The 12,159-nt window shown below is 47.4% G+C and overlaps 1 pseudogene; it reads left to right on the forward strand.

Moving 5' to 3' along the window:
• Nucleotides 1-1,310: 1,310 nt before the first annotated feature.
• LOC118148848 (gamma-glutamylcyclotransferase pseudogene) lies at nucleotides 1,311-1,859 on the forward strand (annotated as a pseudogene).
• The last annotated feature ends 10,300 nt before the right edge of the window (nucleotides 1,860-12,159 follow it).

A 12,159-nucleotide genomic window follows, 5' to 3' on the forward strand; every position in this document is an offset into this window, starting at 1 on the left:
TGACCAGGATGGTCTCGATCTCTTGACCTCGTGATCCACCCACCTCGGCCTCCCAAAGTGCTGGGATTACAGGCGTGAGCCACCTCACCTGGCTATTGCTTTTTTTAAACCCTGGCATGGAACCAGTTTTTTGTCTTCATCTTGACTTAATCCCTTCCCACTCTGCTCTCTCCTCTTCTTCTCCTGGCTCCACTCACCTCCTCTGTAGCCAGAAACCCATGGCTACCTGTTTCAGCCACGTGTCCAGAGTCTGGCATCCCTCGTCCCCTTGGGCTTGCACTGTGGTGGGTTAGCTTGCCCAGCCTCAGCTTGGCACCCTCCGTCTGTCCCCTCCCACCCCATGCTCCCTCTGAAGATGCACCCCTCTTCTCCGAGGTCAGCCCCCTCTGTCCCCTTCTTCAGGGCTATCAGTGACTTTGCTCCATCAAGCATCCTCTTTCTGTCGTCTCTCTCTCTCATATTTTCCCCCTTCAACTAGTTGCTTCCTCTGTAAAAAGAAAACGAAAACAAACATAGTCAAGGCTCAGACGAGAGATACTTTTTCTCAACCCTCCTATTCCCTCAAGCTATTGTTGGATCTCATACCTTTCTGCCAAAGTTCTTTAGCGTCTAGTCCAAACTGGTTCCTCTACCTCCCTACATCCTAGTACCTACTTTAAATAAATAAAAAGATTAAACATCAAGTGAAAATGCATATGGTAAATATTCAATGAAGAAAGATGGAAAATAAAAAGCCCATTCCCCATCTGACTGACGGGGAAATTATTCATTAATTCATGGAGTTATCAGTCTGTCTTCAGAAAATATATATTGATTTTATATATTGTATTGTGTATATGTATAACATAATACACAGATTGTATACAAACCCACACCTGCAAATATATATGTAATCTAAATTTTACACGTATAAAATCATATGCTGTTGTCACCTTTTTAAAAAACTTAATAACATATCCTGGCACAAGAATCCAAAAACAGTGGTTGCCCTGGTGAGAGGATCTGAACTGTTGAGGAATGAAGTAAAAGAGCAACTTCCGGCCAGGCGCGGTGGCTCACGCCTGTAATCCCAGCACTTTGGGAGGCCGAGGCGGATGGATCACGAGGTCAAGAGATCGAGACCATCCTGGTCAACATGGTGAAACCCCGTCTCTACTAAAAACAAAAAACAAAAAATTAGCTGGGCATGGTGGCGCGTGCCTGTAATCCCAGCTACTCAGGAGGCTGAGGCAGGAGAATTGCCTGAACCCAGGAGGTGGAGGTTGCCGTGAACGGAGATCGCACCATTGCACCCCAGCCTGGGTAACAAGAGCGAAACTCCATCTCAAAAAAAAAAAAAGAGCAACTTCCTGGAGGCGACGGCAAGGCAGCCACTGGACCAGGGCCGGAGCCGCCCCTCACAGCTCTGCTTCAGGCTCCCGTGTGGGCGTGTAGTGGGACATGGCGAACTCGAGCTGCAAGGACGTCCGACCCTGATGAGGAGAGTTTTCTGTACTTCGCCTACGGCAGCAACCTGCTGATGGAGAAGATCCACCTTGGACACCCCTTGGTGGCATTCTTCTGTCTGGCCCCTGTGCAGGCAAGAAGGGGTTAAAAGTGGAACATATGTTGTAATGGAAGTTAAAGTTTCAACTCGAGAAGGAAGAGAAATAACCTGTCGAAATTATCTGATAACAAATTATGAAAGTGTTCCTCCATCCCCACAGTATAAAAAGATTATTTGCATGGGTGCAAAAGGAAATGGTTTGCCACTGGAGTATCAAGAGAAGTTAAAAGAAATAGAACCAATTGACTCTACAGGAAAGGCCTCAGAAGAAATTGAAGACATCATCAAGAAGGGGGAAACACAGACTCTTTAGAACATAACAATATATCTAAGGGCATTCTATGTGCGAAAATAAAATATTATTAACACTTGAGAACAGGGATCTGGGGGATCTCCATGTCTGATCCATTTTCAACAGTGCTCTGAAGGAATATCTCTCTTGGGTGATTCCTTGTTTTCAGACTACAAAAAGAAACTGGGCTAGGAGTTAGATAATGTAAAAGGGGGATATGAGGCCCTGAAATGTGTGACAAATGAATGTGAATACCCCTTCTGTAAACAACACCGAAAGCTCTTATCTTGGCTTGATCTTAAGTGTCTCCTTACTCTGGTACAGGAGAGATTTGTAGCTTGCTTGATGACGGTGCTGGTGAAATGCTCTGATCTGAGATTTTTAAAAATCAGCTTAATGAGAGTAATCTGCAGGTAATTGATAATAACATTTTGAAAATTGAAAAGATGGTATACTGTTTCTAGAGGAATAAACATAATTGTGGTTAAAAAAAGCAACTTCATCTGCATTGTATACGTTTTTGTATTGGAATTTTGTACTATGTTCACATGTTGCCTATTTAATAAATCACTTGAAGTTATATATCTTGAATATCTTTCCATAGTAGTATGTACAGACAGAACTCACGATTTTGTGGATATGGGCACACTATCTCTGGAAGGATAGAGAAAAAATGAGGAAATGCCTCTTGAAGAATGACTTGCAGACTGACCCCAGGCAGGTATAGTTCCTGCATACCTTTTGTGCTGGTTTTTGTTTGCTTGTCATCGTGTACAAATAAGTACACAAAACAGGCAGAAGGCATGCTAAAGCAGTGAAGAGGGAACAGGGGTGGGGTGAGGGTGCGATGGAAGAACGGAGACAGGACCCTTATATCTCAGAAAAAAATCAACCAAGGCTGGATGCGGTGGCTCACGCCTGTAATCCCAGCACTTTGGGAGGCTGAGGCTGGTGGATTACCTAAGGTCAGGAGTTTGAGACCAGCCTGGCCAGCATGGTGAAACCTTGTCTCTACTAAAAATACAAAAATTAGCCAGGCATGGTGGCAGACACCTGTAATCTCAGCTACTCAGGAAGCTGAGGCAGGAAAATTGCTTGAACTGGGAGGTGGAGGTTGCAGTGAGCTGAGATGGTGCCATTACACTCCAGCCTGGGCAACAGGGTGAGACTCCGGTTCAAAAGAAACAAAAGAAGAAAAGAAAAAAATCAATCTAATTTACTTCTTTAAGGTAATAGGTTCACACTAAGGTGCAAAATTCCAATCTAATACTTGGCCCAGAAGGAGTAGGTGCAGGGGCGATGGGAACTACTCTGAACTCAGTTTGGTCCCGAGGGGAAGAAGAAGTGAGGATCAATGAGGACACCTACAGACAAGCTGCGTGCTAGAATTGGCCCATCCAGGTGGCAGGAGGCAGAAGAGAAACTGTGAGGCACACAGCCCCCCACCTGCCTGTCCTCTGCTAAAGGAGTCTCTCACTCACGTCCTGGGTCATGAGAACATTCCAGAAAGTGGAACCTGACCCTTGCCTTCCCCACCAGACCACCTGCAAAGGCTTGTAAAGGAAAACTCACCTCATTCAAGGATGAGTAGTCAGAAAGTTCCATCACGAGATCTGTGGACAGATAATAGCAGAGGAAAGGGGTCTGGGACAAGGAGAGAAGAAACATCACCATAGTATTATAGATGCATGTACAGGATCCTCCCTGCGATGAGTTTATGATAATGGTAATAATAGTCACCTTAAAACTTGAGCGTGGCCTAAATATCCACGAATGAGGAACTAATTATACAAGTCATGGTACATCTACATAACTAGTTCTTCTGAAGCCTGTTTTGTGTAATATTTGTACATGATGACAAGCAAACAAAAACCAGCACAAAAGGTATGCAGGTACTATACCTGCCTGGGGTCAGTCTGCAAGTCATTCTTCAAGAGGCATTTCCTCATTTTTTCTCTATCCTTCTAGAGATAGTGTGCCCATATCCACATATATGGAGCTGTGGGAAACTAACCTAAAATGTGTAGGGTTTTTTTTAACTGACCACAACTTACAACTGTGTTCTGTCCAGTCTCCCATTTCTATGAGGGAGGCAGAAAACGAAGGGGTCCATAGCTTTCTTCTCATTTTTAGCTGTTAAAAATTCTGGTGTAATCTAGTTTAAAATTTCTTTTTTTTTTTTTTTTTTTTTTTTTTGAGACGGAGTCTTGCTCTATTGCCAGGCTGGAGGGCAGTGGCACAATCTCAGTTTACTGCAATCTCTGCCTCCTGGGTTCAAGCAATTATCCTGCCTCGGCCTCCTGAGTAGCTGGGACTACAGGTACACACCACTGCACCCAGCTAATTTTCATATAAAATTTCAGTCTTATATCTACTCAAACTACCCACCCCCATTATGACCTGGGAGCACTTGCAATGGGCAGGGGGCGTATCTATCTTTTACTCCTATCTCCCCACTTTTCCTCTTAGAGTAGGGTGGTCATGACAAGTTCAATGACAGCGGCGTCCCTCCTTTATCAAAGCTGAGGACTGGGAGAGGCCATGGAGAGGAAGGGTAACTATCTCCTTACTGAACTTCCCACATTATGGTCCTTTCTCTGTGAATGGTCATGGCCTCACTTGCCAACACTAACCATCTGAATGGCTGGCACCCTAAAACAGGCACTTGGAGCCTCGCAGGTAAGTTCTTCAGAGAGGCTCTCTCACATACCCAGCTTCCCCAGTGTGGCAGATCCAGCTGCAGGTTCGCCTCTTCCAGCCCCTTCAGTTTCTGCTTCTGTGTACACCCCACAGCCTCTTATGCTGGGGTCTCTGTGCCTAGTGACAGAAAGCAACACAACTCAAGACTGTCATCTTCCATGGTGTCCACTTCCCATGGGAGACTCACATGTCCCTTTCAAGCCAGACTGTTATTTCTTCCAAGGCTCTTTGTGCCTGCTCAGCAGGCACGGGGCAGATCAATGCATCAACTATACCTAAGCAGCTGACCAAGTGGTAAATGAGGCACCAGCCTCCTCTTGTTGTCAAGTAAACTCCAATCTTTAATGATGTTTCTCTTGGGGCCCATTTCATTTGGCTTGTGGAGGTGAGGGAATAAAAGGAAAAACTCGCTAACACTTCTTACCAGACCAACTAGGGTGGGAAGGTGGGGAGTGTGTGCGGATAACTATAAGATCAGTTGTTTCATCTTTAAGAAAGCCCTAGAAAGGAATTCTGGCCTGTTGGTGGTGGCTTTCCATACAAGGTGCATTATTTATCCTTCATTGTCCTCAGCTTTGCCCTTCCAATTCCACTCTAACAAACAAGAAAGTCCCACTCAATAGACCATGTTTTAACATAAGTAGTATCCTGATGGCACAGTGCTGCATCTTGATAACATATCTCAGAGATTATTTCATGTCAGTTGACTTAATTCTGTCTCTTTAAAAAACATTTTAAATTATTTCATTACATTGATATATTTCTAAATTAGTACCCCTTCAAGGAGTAAACACTTGTCAATGTTTTATTTTTTTATTTACAACAAAAAGATATCCAGTTCATAGATTGTTTGGGGGTTGGATATGTATAAACAAAAAGAATTATCCACATAAAAGTTAGACTAGGAATAAGATGATAACAGAAATGTCTCATGTTAGTTGTGGAGTGAGTTTATGACAGATCTAATTAAGCTTTGCTGAGCCTCTGTCATCTGTGTGGAGTAAGCCTAGCTTAGGATGGAGCTGGTGCTCAGATAGACCACTAGCTGGTAGAAACATCACAAATACATTTCCAACAGAAATGTGCTCAGGTGTGTTTTCAGAAAAGCCTTGCAACATAAATTTAAATTCACATCTGTCTGGGACCACTCTTTTCTTTCTCCCAAGCAACGCTGTGATTCTATCTCATACGATGTCTTTGCACCACAGGTGAGTGCCGCTTCTCCCTGATGCTGGATCTGAGATCCTGAATGACACTATGACATGTTCCCTCTTACTTGAAAGTTGTGTGTGCCTTGGGTGCAGAAACTCAGTTTCCCTGAGGAGCAGGCTCCCGCTCCATGGGGGATACTCAGAATTCTTTTCATAGATGTGAATTCCTGCCTGTCCCATGGAGGGGCTCAAGAGGAGGCTGGATAAGCACTCAGTGGGAAACTGCCCTGGCATGGAGGCGAGCTCACAAGGGGGTAGATGATCTTTGGAACCCTTTTCAGGCTTCTGTTATCCTCCCTTTAAGACCTTGGAATTTGCTCTGTAGAACAGCAGAGAGAGCATCTGCTTTGGACCCCACATCTGCCGCTTCCTTGCTGGAAAGCCTGGGACAAAGTCCCTAACCTTCCTAGGTCTCTTTTCTTACCTGCAAATGGCAGGTATTGATAGCCCCCGTAAGAGGATATTTATTTGTTAAATAAGTATCATTTCGATAACCTCGTTGAAAAACGTTTAGGCCTGAAGTAGATAAAAACCTTCTTTTCAACAGCACAAGCCCCACCTTTTATTTCCGTGTTTTCAGCTGTGTCTGTCTAAGCATGATAAAGTTCTCACTGGCGACTCACTGGTTCTAAAAAGTTTGTGCTAGGATGAGCACTGCTGGTTGCCTACCCCATATCCATTTTTCTCTTCCTCCTTCCTAGGGAATTCCTGTTTGCTAAGGAAACTGCTCCTCCCCATCAGAGATCTCCCTTTAGAAGTCAAACCATCTCCAGTCCAGCAATGGGCCTCATTTACCCCAAAAGTGGTGGTCATTCCATTCTTTTTGCTAGTCTCTGGGTCAGGAATGAGCCTGTGATGCAATTTAACCAATAACACAAGGCGAGGTTTGCTGTGGGCAGACTTTAGAATAATGCTTTCCCACTTCCTCTGGATGTGGTTGTGTGCGGAGATGGGGCAACGAGAGACTTTCCAAATGTATGGCAGAGCCTGTAGTGAATCAGCCCAGACTCCTGACTTTGGGGTCAAACCTCAAGTCCCTTTAGTTAGGAAGACTTTCCTTATTCTTCTATCAGTGTGGGATCCAAAGTATCAATTTTTCAAGGGTGCTGTGATGATTAGAGATCATGATAGAGATTAGCACTGCCCAGCACACAGTAGGTACACAGTAAATGGTAGCTGTCAGTATTACCGAGTTCAGTATTGCACAGCCCTGCATAGAGGCAGAAGGCAAGGAACCATCTTTCCGGAGAGACTGCAGTTAGAGCCAGAGTCAGTGCCCCCCACAGTCAGATCTGGAGAGAGCCACAGAGAGCTTCCTAAAAAACTAGACTCTGGAAACAAGGCACAGCCCCAAACCAGAACTTTCATCATCTGAGGTTGAAAAGGGCTGCTGATCCCAAGGCTGCCTCACCTGACCCCCTACAGCAGCACACCTAAAGGGCCACATGGGCAGCCATGCTTACCGTAGCAGCCTTGAGGGCAGCTGGAGCAGTGGCAGCTCACCACTCCCTGAGCCGCACCTTCATATCACTTCAAGCCATTTCCCATGCCCATTGTAGCATGATCTTTTTGCTCTTTCTATCTGGATATTGTCTCAAGTCTCTTTGTTAAGAATTTTGCTTGCACGTATGTTCTATCTTGGGGCTTGATCTTCTCACTGGGTACACACCCACTCCTTGAAAGGGCATGGCTCCAGTGGTCAGGACTGGTCCCAGGGTGACCACAGAGGAACCCTGACAGATTTGCCATCCCCAAAGCATTCCTGCCACTCATTAGAGCCCTTCTGTGATCAAACTGCATTTAGGAACTCATTGTGTGACTTCAGAGATGTGACACAGTTATTAATACATCAAATGTTGGACAACAAATCTCTCCATGGGTAAAATATACCTGTTCCAGCTCCTTGGTGCCTGTGTGTGAAGTCTTCCCTTTGCAGTGTGGTAAACGTCCCCTATTCTCTGGCCTGGTCTCCAGCTATCTCTCCTCTCCCCATGCTCTCCTCTCTCCAACTCCCAATGCTCCATCCACGGTCAAGGCTGATCCCTCTTTATGCTGTTCTTCCTCTTCCTACCTCCTCTGCCTACAGTGCCTTCCCTTCCTTATGTACTCAGAAGCTTCTCCTATCCCTCAAGATTCAGCCCAGTTCTCCTTTACTATGGCCCTTTCCCTCACCATGCTCCAGGTGAGAGTGACTACTCCCTTTGGTTAACTGAATGCCCATACACACTTCTGTTGCCTAGAATACTTTCTAACACTTCTCATGTCCATTTTCCATGTTTATATTGCCCACTAGACTATAAACTCCTCAGACCTGGGGCTGTTTAATGGATGTTTGCATCTGGCTGAGAGTAGCTGATTAATACATGTTTGTTGGATGGACGGGTAGATAAGGACCAGTGTGTATCTGCCGAGCTCTGGTAATGCAGAGATAAAAGCCCTTTCCAGGCCGGGCGCGGTGGCTCAAGCCTGTAATCCCAGCACTTTGGGAGGCCTAGGCGGGTGGATCACGAGGTCAAGAGATTGAGACCACCCTGGTCAACAAGGTGAAACCCCGTCTCTACTAAAAATACAAAAATTACCTGGGCATGGTGGTGTGTGCCTGTAATCCCAGCTACTCTGGAGGCTGAGGCAGGAGAATTGCTTGAACCCAGAAGGCAGAGGTTGCGGTGAGCCGAGATCGTGCCATTGCACTCCAGTCTGGGTAACAACAGCGAAACTCTGTCTCAAAAAAAAAAAAAAAAAAAGCCCTTTCCTTGCCCTCAAGAAACTCACTGTAGATGACAGATAATTAATACAAAGGAACAATGACATGTTGATGAGTCAGGGCGGGGTATGAAATTCGAGCTCCAAGGAGGGTCACCCAATCCCATAGGGGAAAGAGCTGTGTGCGGTGAGGTACCTCCTCGAGGTGCTAACACACCCACCCTCCTGATCTGGTTCCCTTTGGGCCAGCAGGAGCCAGCCACGCAGGAACAAGAGGAAGGACACCCTGGGCACAGCGAGCGGCGGGTCCAAAGCCGGGAAGCTGTGAGTAGCGGCAGCGAGGGTACAGGAGAAATTGCTGCAGAACATTCCCCTTAGTTCAGGTAAAACTGGGCTCTTGTCACATGACCAGGAAAGGTTAGGCTCGCAGACACATAGAAGGGTGAGGAAAATGGAATTTACTGGATGAAAAGGAAAAAGGAAAAAGAACTCAGCAAAGAGAGAGAGAGTCCTGCTAGCAGGTTTCTCACCTCACAGATTGAGTCCCAGGTCAGCACACAAGAATAGGAGGGGCCAGGCCCCGCCCACTGCAAGCCGAGCAAACATCCCAAGCCCGTGCCATCCTCCTAGTGCACAGGTGGGCATTAGTGAGAGAGAATCCGTCGGGAAAAGGTAAGCCTCATCTGGGACCAGCTGTCCAGGTTTTTGTTTTTGTTTTGTTTTGTTTTTGAGACAGTTTCACTCTTGTTGCCCAGGCTGGAGTGCAATGGCACAATCTCGGCTCACTGCAACTTCCGCCTCCTGGGTTCAAGAGATTCTCCTACCTCAGCCTCCCAAGTAGCTGGGACTACAGGCACCTGCCACCAGGCCCGGCTAATTTTTTTGTATTTTTAGTAGAGATGGGGTTTCACCATGTTGGTCAAGTGACTTCAGGTGATCCACCCGCCTCGGCCTCCCAAGGTGCTGGGACAGCAATCCAGTTTTCTGGCCTTCAGGCTGTTTTAGGCTTGGAGGCAGGGTTTCACCAGGGACCCGTGGCTGTCTCTTTCCTCTATCAAAACACTGCGGGGAGGCTGGGGTGTGGTGAACAAGGCAGGGAGGACCCATCACACAGGGCCACATCCCCATAAGGAAATCTGGATTTTGTCCTGGGGAAACATGGACTGGTTTTAAGAGGGAACAAGATAGGTTCTGTGTTTTTAAAGATTGCACCAGCAGCAGTGTGGACTAGGCAGTGAGGCCAGCGGGGAGGTGCTACAAGAGCGAATGAAGAACTAATGAGGGCTAGACCAGCCAGGGCAGTCAGGTGTTCAGACCAGGGTGGCACTCGGGGGCAAACTTGGTAGGGTTTGGCCACTCTGTGTAGGTGGAAGCAGAGGACAGCACATATGCCGGCCAGGATTCCACCCTGGCAAATAAGGTAGATGAAGGTGCATGCAGGCTCCATGAGCAGCATGGAGGAAAGAGCGTGGCTTCGGGGGAGATTCAGTTTTGGTTCCCTGGAGGCTGAGGGAGAGGCCTAAGGAATCCCTAAGCGGATCTTTTCAGTAGATGAGATACCCATCCCTGAGGCTTAGGAGAGAGTTCCAGGTAAGGAAAAAAATGTGATACTCATCAGTAAAAAGGTGACTGCTGGAGCCATGCATGGAGTTATGTCCTTTCAAGGAGTGGGTATGTACACAGTGAGAAGATCAAGCCCCAGGATAGACTATACGTGTAAGCAGAATTCTTAACAAAGAGACTGAGACAATATCTGAATAGAAAGAGCAAAAAGACCATGTTACAATGAGCATGGGAAATGGAGACTTCCAGAGGCCTGCAGTGATCTACAAGGTCGAACCCTGCACAGGGGGCAAGTAAAGAAAAAACCTGAAGCATGTTCATTTGTGGCCACATTTTTTGCAGCCCTCATCAGCCTGTGAGTACAAATGAGATCACATTAATAGTAACCACACATATTTCTCTAGCTTGTTGCCAGCCATCTGCTAAGCAGGACTGAGTCTCCCCTAAAAAATGCCCTTACTTCCTACCCTCCAAGGAGCATTTTCTGGGAACACCTGGGGGTGTCTCACACAAGCCAAAGGAGAGACCACATGTGCTATTCCACACATACACCCTCTTTCTATCCACAGCACTTGAGGTATCTGCAGCCCCCATGGCAGCTTCCCATTGAGAGGCCGTGAGGTCCATGCTGGGTTTCAGTAACTGCTGTGCAATGCAGCAGAAACTTCTATGCTTGCCATTTTCCACTGAGTTGAAGTCACAGCATTTTCTGAGAAATGGAGAGGATACTCCCTCTTTGCCATCTCTTTGTCTCCCATGTTCCACATGGAGGCTCACAAAAAAAAGGCCTTGTTTAGCTCGTGCCTTCTGGTTGTCTGTCCTAAGGCTTCAGACACTAGGCAGTCCCTGGGACTGAGTGAGAGGCAGACAATATTCTCCCTGGATCCCAGCCTCTGCCCCAGATTTGGAGCAGGTGACTAATTTGCAAAAGGTCAGGATACCTAGCTAAATGAAGATTTGGCAACATGACTGGGTCAGCCAAAGAGTTTCAGCAGAATGGTTGACAATGTCAGATTGCTACGAAATGAGAGAATGGGAGGTGAGAAAAGTACAGACAGTAAATTTCATGAAAGGGCAGAGGCAGGAAAGCAGAAACTAGAAAGTGGGGAGGACTCAAGATGGCACTGTGAGAACAACCCAGGATTGGAGCTCTCTTTGAGTCCGCAGAGAGGTGAGTCGGAGCTGCATTTCCAGACTGATCTTTGTTGCCCACGGAACGGGGAGATTCCCAAGTACAGGGGAGACGCTGGACGCCTGGCAGTGCCTCTGCCTGGTGAAGCCGGCAGCTGGGGTGGTGGCGGCCAGCCCTGCCCGTCGATCCCCACAGGGCGCACTTGTCTGGGTGCCCTGTTGAGCCGGCAACCTGAGACTTGAGAGGGCTGGACTTGAGACTGAGCGAGACTTGAACAGTGGGCCCACCCAGGGGATTGCAGGGACAGAGTGTTTGGGCTAGCCCAGTGGGACGAACAAGACCACGATTTCAAGCGATCCCCGTGCAGTCGGTCTGTGACGCTCTGTGGGGGAGGGGCGTCCACCATTACTGAGGCAACCCGCCCCAACTGAGATACACGCCCACTGCTGAGGCAGCCAGCCATTGCCGAGGCAACCCGTCCCTACTGAGATACACGCCCACTGCTGACGCAGCCTGCCGTTGCCGAGGCAACCCGCTACAACAGAGAGAATCCGCCTCAGGGCGTGGCGGAGACCACAGCAGAACAGCAGAACCTGCCCCAACAGGGCGAGCCTCACAACAGCAGGGCGGAGCCTCGGCAGCCAAACAGTGGCTAGTCTGCCTCCTAGCTGGGCAGGACACCTCAACGAACATCCAAAAATAAAGCCCGAACCCCCCAACACAGAGCATTTGAGAAAAAAGGGGTTTTTTTAATGAGCTCTGTTGCAGCAGAATCAAACATAGCAGCCTAACAGCCCTGAATGAACAACAGAGATCACAGCTCAGCAACTGAGCTCCTATAAAGTACAGACTGTCTCCTCAAGCAGCTCCCTGACCCCTCTATATCCAAAAGACTGACATTTGGCAGGCATCATCCTGGGACAAAGATAGCAGAAAAAGAAACTGGTAGCATCCCTCACTGTGCCACAGCTGCTAGAGGTGCACCCCAGACAAGCAGGGCCTCAGCAGTCGT

This window comes from Callithrix jacchus, chromosome 2, assembly GCF_049354715.1.
Source record: "Callithrix jacchus isolate 240 chromosome 2, calJac240_pri, whole genome shotgun sequence".
Classification (NCBI taxonomy): domain Eukaryota; kingdom Metazoa; phylum Chordata; class Mammalia; order Primates; family Cebidae; genus Callithrix; species Callithrix jacchus.